Source organism: Pristiophorus japonicus, chromosome 4 (genome assembly GCF_044704955.1).
Source record: "Pristiophorus japonicus isolate sPriJap1 chromosome 4, sPriJap1.hap1, whole genome shotgun sequence".
Classification (NCBI taxonomy): domain Eukaryota; kingdom Metazoa; phylum Chordata; class Chondrichthyes; family Pristiophoridae; genus Pristiophorus; species Pristiophorus japonicus.
The window spans coordinates 46,589,301-46,597,371 of NC_091980.1; the positions used below are offsets into that span (position 1 = coordinate 46,589,301).

At 61.8% G+C, this 8,071-nt stretch overlaps 1 long non-coding RNA gene across 2 annotated transcripts; it reads right to left on the reverse strand.

Moving 5' to 3' along the window:
• Nucleotides 1-235: 235 nt before the first annotated feature.
• On the reverse strand, nt 236-3,741 carry LOC139262045 (uncharacterized). 2 transcript variants are annotated; one of them, XR_011592866.1, is made up of 4 exons: nt 3,336-3,741; nt 2,851-3,004; nt 1,062-1,234; nt 236-821 (listed from the first exon to the last, which is right to left on the reverse strand). It is a non-coding gene; the product is annotated as an uncharacterized lncRNA (long non-coding RNA). The 2 variants fall into 2 exon arrangements; XR_011592865.1 differs by lacking the exon at nt 236-821 and having other exon boundaries at nt 976-1,234.
• Between the last annotated feature and the right edge of the window lie 4,330 nt (nt 3,742-8,071).

Below are 8,071 nucleotides of genomic sequence, written 5' to 3' on the forward strand. Positions count from 1 at the left end.
CTAGCCTGGCCTGGCCATTGTTTCCAACCCTTGTATTGATGTTTTACCTTGCATTATTAGAAGACACTTCACAACAACTGTAAAGATAACTTAAAATGTTTAATAATTGAACACATTTTAATTTTTTTTAACAAACTTATATAACACCACCCCCCCCCCCCACCCAACCCCCAACAGTCAACAACATTATTAACAGAACAATATAACACCCTTCCACCATCCCCAACAGTAAATATTCAATACATTTTTTATAACAAGAACAATATACAGCACCCTGCCCCCTCCCTTACCTGCGAAGGAAGTTCTTCCTCCTGTCTCGCATCTGTCATGGTGGTTGGTGGTATGTCACCTTGGGGTGCAGTGCCGTATCCTGAAACTATCGCATGCTGCAAGGCACCGATAGTCGGTCGTTTGCCCCATTGCCGCAATTATCCGCTCCATGCCCTCTGTTATTCTCGCAGACAGTGTGACAATGTTACCAAGCACCTGGAGGAGCTCTCGTCCTATGTCGACGCTCGCCCTTGACAGTGAGACCATGTCCTCATTTACATCTGCCTGTCTCAGCACGTGCCTACCTCACCAATTTGATCTCCGCGAGTTCAGCGTGGGCATTGGACGCTTTGAAGTGGCCTGTTGCAAGTCACTTGGCCCTGCTACTTCATCCGTTGAGGATGACATGGCCACAGGTACCACAGATGACAACTCGGGTTCTGTTTCTTCCTCCTCCTCAGTTTCCTGTTCGTCACCCGTAATGATGACGACTTGCAGCGGTACAGGTGTTGGTGCAGGGGCCTCCCTTTGTGCCTCGGGAGTCTGGGTAGCTGCAAAACATAATTGAGGTTATTAGAAGAGAAGGGGAGACATGAGAATGTTTGTTTGTGCTACGCTGGCATATGTACGCGGAGCAACACTCCTGCAATAAATGTGAACGAGATGTTACATATGATTAACATGAGAGTTCAGAAGCTGCATGCATAATATTACATCATTCATATATAATGAAATGCCATAAAATCACTTTAAATTACCATCGGTTTACCACTGCTTTACACATTACTCACGTGGCGCAACAACAGGATCTGCACCCCCACGGGTGGCAGAACGATTATAGGTGCTCTCTAGTGCTGCGGCACGTTCTTCTAGCTCGGTCAGAGGGTGCAGCTCAGCAGGCCTTCCTCCCTCCAGTGCGCCTCTGCTCTGCCCGATTCTTGGCTATCTTCCTCTGCAAACATGACTAGAGTATGGTATAAGCTAATTGACTAGGTACTATTACGGAAACACAACAGATATTGTAATCCACAATTAGTCACCCCACATTCTATTCATCCATAACTTTAGTGTTATATGCTAATATGTTTTGTATCCAATGGATGCATGGTTATAACATCTATGTTCAGAGAAAATATTTAATAAGATCATGTTTATGAACTAATGTTTGACACCAAGCATATTGCATACAATCTCCACGAAAGGCCCATCCATGGGCCGTGCCATTCAGCGCTTGAGGGGAGGTAGGCGGTTTATTTGAATCAATGGAGGTCCCTGAGGGAGGGGAAATCGGGACCGCTGATGAGCTTGGCAATGACAGGAATGTAATGGGAGGGGGCACCGTTTCCATGGGCTGTGCTCAGAGACCTCCTTGTGGCTGGAGCTAATGTCCCAAAGTGTCCCAGGGCACACAGTGAGCCAGGACAGCTCTGCCCCAGTCAGGCTGGGTCACTGTGTGAGTGACAGCAGCCAGAGAGACTGAGTCTGGGTAAAGGTGACCGGACCCTTCAGTGTTCAGTCGTGCCCCATTCACCAACGTAATCAAAAAGGAGACGGTACCCAAGTTAAAGACTTGCTCACAGCACACAAAAATTCTCCTAAAGTGGTAGAAACACCAAATGTTTGCAGTCTGTCTATTTCCAGTCATTACTTTAAATAATAATTAATACTGTTGATTTAATGTAAGGCACCTCAACAAAATTAGACTTAAAGGGCGCAGGTTCTGACCCCAGTCCAAATCTTAGCAGGGAAGCTACCAAAGATTACCCAGTTTAATTACAATCCGGCAGATTTAAATTCCAATTAATGAGTCAGTGCATCATTACAATTTAAAATGTAATAATTTAATACTTATTCTTGCCGAAGCAACCAAGCTGTTCCACCTCTTGCGACGCTGGTCTGCCTCACGCTTATCGTGGGTCACTGATGATACTAGGGCTGCGATATTGCCCCATATTTTTTGATATGTCCGGTGTAAAAATTTCCCACATTAACCCCAGGTTAATTGTCCCCACCTATTCTCAACCTCATTAACGAGGGCCTCATTGGCCTCATCAGCGAAGGCTTTTGCCCTCCTTCTCCCTGACTGCTCCTTCTTCTACATGTTGCTATTGTTGGACATTTTTTACCACAGACAGCTTCCTTCTCTCTCCTTCTCTTTCAGTCTTCTAAGCATGTGTAAATGAACCCTGAATCGCGGGAAAAGTTATTTGCTAAACAAAACACACATGCGCAGAAGGGCCATTGCTATGGACGCCAGTCTTGTATGACTGAATACATCGCGAAGGCCCATTTCACAGCGCTAAGGCTATCGCCCAAGTTAAAAAGGTGAAATTAGCGGTTTTTAAAATGGGCGATATTTCTGGGCAATTGTGATCATAGTGGAAAAGTACTGTGTTATTTCGGAGAGCATTTTGGAGAGAGAGTAATGCTCTATTGTATGACCAACCAGTTTAAAGCAATGCTACCTCTCCAAGATTTGCAGTAATTCAAAGAATAAAATATTTATTTAAACATTTCTGTAACATTTAGCTCAATAAAACCGATGGAGATTAAATCGTACATATTTTAAAAGCATGGTACCATTTTTTTTAATGCAGTTCTATTCTGCGCGAGTTGCTGCATTTCCTGGTATTTCAAACACTGCTGACCTATGCAGATTTAAGTAGCTGATAGTTGCAGAGCCTCCAGGGTGTTGTATTTTTTTAATATATCAACTTGTGCTTGTGCTTGCTTCCTAGTTTAAAAAAAAACTGTTTCACTAAACACTGAAATGAAAATAAAGTGACACTCCATGTTTGAAAGCATATTGCGTTGTGTTGACAATTTATTCATTGCAAGTTTTCACAAGTTTATTTTAAATTAACAGCTACTTGTATAACATTACTGAGGGTGGGGAGAAGCAAAGTAGTCTGCAAAAAGATTATGATTCTTGGAGTGTTGTCTCAAAACTGCTTGTTCATTTTACTTCTTGCTAACTGGCAAAATTACTGTGGTTAAATCTCCCAAGGCCAAAATACACACACAAACCATTTCCCAGAAGTTTATTAATGTATTTGATTTCTTACCTTTTTTTTGCTTATTTGGGTAGGTCGATAGGATTTGTAGGAGCAGTGCACTGTTCCTGGGCTGAGGACGTGGGTAGTAACTGCTCCCATGACTGCACCAAAAATGTTAAAAAGCATTGAATGAGAAAAAGCCCATCGGCAAATCCACCTTGTTCTGTTCCAGACTATGAATAATTTACCCTATAGTGAGCTCAAACCAATTTATTTAATCTCTTGAAGCTTTTGCAAGTTTCTCCCTTTTCCTCTGCAAAGGTAATTGAAGGAAAATCCACACTATTGATCTGACCTTCAAAGTTATTATTTGTGTTTGACCTGTTTCGTTCCCTACCACAAGTTTCTGCAAGTTCCAGCAGTGCAAGAATTATCATGTTCCATATCAATGCAAGTTCTGTCACTCTCTGTCTCCTCGCTCTCCCTCGCGCTCATCTCCCTCGCGCTCGCCCGCTCGCCTGCCCTCTCCCTCGCTCTCGCCCTCTCGCTCGATCACCCGCCCTCTCCCTCGCCCGCCTTCTGCCTCAATCTCGCGCGCTCGCCCGCCCTCTCCCTCGCGCTCGCCCGCCCTCTCCCTCGCGCTCGCCCGCCCGCCCTCTCCCTCGCCCGCCCTCTCCCTCTCCCTCGCCCGCCCTCTCCCTCTCCCTCGCCCGCCCTCTGCCTCTCCCTCGCCCGCCCTCTCCCGCTCACGCTCGCCCGCCCTCTCCCGCTCACGCTCGCCCGCCCTCTCCCGCTCACGCTCGCCCGCCCTCTCCCGCTCACGCTCGCCCGCCCTCTCCCGCTCGCGCTCGCCCGCCCTCTCCCGCTCACGCTCGCCCGCCCTCTCCCGCTCACGCTCGCCCGCCCTCTCCCGCTCGCGCTCGCCCGCCCTCCCGCTCGCGCTCGCCCTCCCTCTCCTTCTCCCTCGCGCTCGCCCGCCCTCTCCCTCGCGCTCGCCCGCCCTCTCCCGCTCACGCTCGCCCGCCCTCTCCCGCTCACGCTCGCCCGCCCTCTCCCGCTCACGCTCGCCCGCCCTCTCCCGCTCACGCTCGCCCGCCCTCTCCCTCACGCTCGCCCGCCCTCTCCCGCTCACGCTCGCCCGCCCTCTCCCGCTCACGCTCGCCCGCCCTCTCCCGCTCACGCTCGCCCGCCCTCTCCCGCTCACGCTCGCCCGCCCTCTCCCTCACGCTCGCCCGCCCTCTCCCGCTCGCGCTCGCCCGCCCTCTCCCGCTCGCGCTCGCCCGCCCTCTCCCGCTCGCGCTCGCCCGCCCTCTCCCGCTCGCGCTCGCCCGCCCTCTCCCGCTCGCGCTCGCTCTCCCTCGCTCGCTCACGCTCGCCCGCCCTCTCCCGCTCACGCTCGCCCGCCCTCTCCCGCTCGCGCTCGCCCGCCCTCTCCCGCTCGCGCTCGCCCGCCCTCTCCCGCTCGCGCTCGCCCGCCCTCTCCCGCTCGCGCTCGCCCGCCCTCTCCCGCTCGCGCTCGCTCTCCCTCGCTCGCTCGCCCGCCCTCTCCCTCGCTCGCTCCCCCGCCCTCTCCCTCGCTCTCCCTCGCTCGCCCGCCCGCCCTCTCGCTCGCCCGCCCGCCCTCTCGCTCGCCTGCCCGCCCTCTCGCTCGCTCTCTCTCTCTCCCTCGCTCTCTCTCTCTCTCTCCCTCGCTCTCTCTCTCTCTCTCCCTCGCTCTCTCGCTCTCGCTCGCCCGCCTTCTCGCTCGCCCGCCCTCTCCCTCGCTCTCGCTCGCCCGCCCTCTTGCTCGCCCGCCCTCTCCCTCGCTCTCGCCCGCGCTTTCGCTCTCGCTCGTCCGCCCTCTCCCTCGCTCTCCCTCGCGCTCGCCCGCCCTCTCCCTCGCGCTCGCCCGCCCTCTCCCTCGCGCTCGCCCGCCCTCTCCCTCGCGCTCGCCCGCCCTCTCCCTCGCGCTCGCCCGCCCTCTCCCTCGCGCTCGCCCGCCCTCTCCCGCTCGCGCTCGCCCGCCCTCTCCCTCGCGCTCGCCCGCACTCTCCCTCGCGCTCGCCCGCCCTCTCCCTCGCGCTCGCCCGCCCTCTCCCTCGCGCTCGCCCGCCCTCTCCCTCGCGCTCGCCCGCCCTCTCCCGCTCGCGCTCGCCCGCCCTCTCCCGCTCGCGCTCGCCCGCCCTCTCCCGCTCGCGCTCGCCCGCCCTCTCCCGCTCGCGCTCGCCCGCCCTCTCCCGCTCGCGCTCGCCCGCCCGCTCGCCCGCCCTCTCCCTCGCTCTCCCTCGCTCGCTCCCCCGCCCTCTCCCTCGCTCTCGCTCGCCCGCCCGCCCGCCCTCTCGCTCACCCGCCCGCCCTCTCGCTCGCCCGCCCGCCCTCTCGCTCGCCCGCCCGCCCTCTCGCTCGCCTGCCCGCCCTCTCGCTCGCCCTCTCTCTCTCCCTCGCTCTCTCTCTCTCTCCCTCGCTCTCTCTCTCTCCCTCGCTCTCTCGCTCGCCCTCCCTCGCTCTCGCTCGCCCGCCCTCTCCCTCGCTCTCGCTCGCCCGCCCTCTTGCTCGCCCGCCCTCTCCCTCGCTCTCGCTCGCCCGCCCTCTCCCTCGCTCTCGCTCGCCCGCCCTCTCCCTCGCTCTCGCTCGCCCGCCCTCTCCCTCGCTCTCGCTCGCCCTCCCTCGCTCTCGCTCGCCCGCCCTCTCCCTCGCTCTCGCTCGCCCGCCCTCTCCCTCGCTCTCGCTCGCCCGCCCTCTCCCTCGCTCTCGCTCGCCCGCCCTCTCCCTCGCTCTCGCTCGCCCGCCCTCTCCCTCGCTCTCGCTCGCCCGCCCTCTCCCTCGCTCTCGCTCGCCCGCCCTCTCCCTCGCTCTCGCTCGCCCGCCCTCTCCCTCGCTCTCGCTCGCCCGCCCTCTCCCTCGCTCTCGCTCGCCCGCCCTCTCCCTCGCTCTCGCTCGCCCGCCCTCTCCCTCGCTCTCGCTCGCCCGCCCTCTCCCGCCCTCTCGCTCGCCCGCCCTCTCGCTCGCCCGCCCCCTCGCTCTCGCCCGCCCTTTCGCTCTCGCTCGTCCGCCCTCTCCCTCGCTCTCGCTCGCCCGCCCTCTCCCTCGCTCTCGCTCGCCCGCCCTCTCCCTCGCTATCGCTCGCCCGCCCTCTCCCTCGCTCTCGCTCTCCCTCGCTCGCCCGCCCGCCCTCTCGCTCGCCCGCCCGCCCTCTCGCTCGCCCGCCCGCCCTCTCGCTCGCCCGCCCGCCCTCTCGCTCGCCCGCCCGCCCTCTCGCTCGCCCGCCCGCCCTCTCGCTCGCCCGCCCGCCCTCTCGCTCGCCCGCCCGCCCTCTCGCTCGCCCGCCCGCCCTCTCGCTCGCCCGCCCGCCCTCTCGCTCGCCCGCCCGCCCTCTCGCTCGCCCGCCCGCCCTCTCGCTCGCCCGCCCGCCCTCTCGCTCGCCCGCCCGCCCTCTCGCTCGCCCGCCCGCCCTCTCGCTCGCCCGCCCGCCCTCTCGCTCGCCCGCCCGCCCTCTCGCTCGCCCGCCCGCCCTCTCGCTCGCCCGCCCGCCCTCTCGCTCGCCTGCCCGCCCTCTCGCTCGCCCTCTCTCTCTCCCTCGCTCTCTCTCTCTCTCCCTCGCTCTCTCTCTCTCTCCCTCGCTCTCTCTCTCTCTCCCTCGCTCTCTCTCTCTCTCCCTCGCTCTCTCGCTCGCCCTCCCTCGCTCTCGCTCGCCCGCCCTCTCCCTCGCTCTCGCTCGCCCGCCCTCTTGCTCGCCCGCCCTCTCCCTCGCTCTCGCTCGCCCGCCCTCTCCCTCGCTCTCGCTCGCCCGCCCTCTCCCTCGCTCTCGCTCGCCCTCCCTCGCTCTCGCTCGCCCGCCCTCTCCCTCGCTCTCGCTCGCCCGCCCTCTCCCTCGCTCTCGCTCGCCCGCCCTCTCCCTCGCTCTCGCTCGCCCGCCCTCTCCCTCGCTCTCGCCCGCCCTCTCCCTCGCTCTCGCTCGCCCGCCCTCTCCCTCGCTCTCGCTCGCCCGCCCTCTCCCGCCCTCTCGCTCGCCCGCCCTCTCGCTCGCCCGCCCTCTCCCTCGCTCTCGCTCGCCCGCCCTCTCGCTCGCCCGCCCTCTCGCTCGCCCGCCCTCTCCCTCGCTCTCGCTCGCCCGCCCTCTCGCTCGCCCGCCCCCTCGCTCTCGCCCGCCCTTTCGCTCTCGCTCGTCCGCCCTCTCCCTCGCTCTCGCTCGCCCGCCCTCTCCCTCGCTCTCGCTCGCCCGCCCTCTCCCTCGCTCTCGCTCGCCCGCCCTCTCCCTCGCTCTCGCTCGCCCGCCCTCTCCCTCGCTCTCGCTCGCCCTCTCCCTCGCTCTCGCCCGCCCTCTCCCTCGCTCTCGCTCGCCCGCCCTCTCCCTCGCTCTCGCTCGCCCGCCCTCTCCCTCGCTCTCGCTCGCCCGCCCTCTCCCTCGCTCTCGCTCGCCCGCCCTCTCCCTCGCTCTCGCTCGCCCGCCCTCTCCCTCGCTCGCGCTCGCCCGCCCTCTCCCTCGCTCGCGCTCGCCCGCCCTCTCCCTCGCTCGCGCTCGCCCGCCCTCTCCCTCGCTCGCGCTCGCCCGCCCTCTCCCTCGCTCGCGCTCGCCCGCCCTCTCCCTCGCTCGCGCTCGCCCGCCCTCTCCCTCGCTCGCGCTCGCCCGCCCTCTCCCTCGCTCTCGCTCGCCCGCCCTCTCCCTCGCTCTCGCTCGCTCTCCCTCGCTCTCGCGCTCGCCCGCCCTCTCCCTCGCTCTCGCTCGCCCGCCCTCTCGCTCGCCCGCCCTCTCCCTCGCTCTCGCTCGCCCGCCCTCTCCCTCGCTCTCGCTCGCCCGCCCCCTCGCTCGCCCGCCCTCTCCCTCG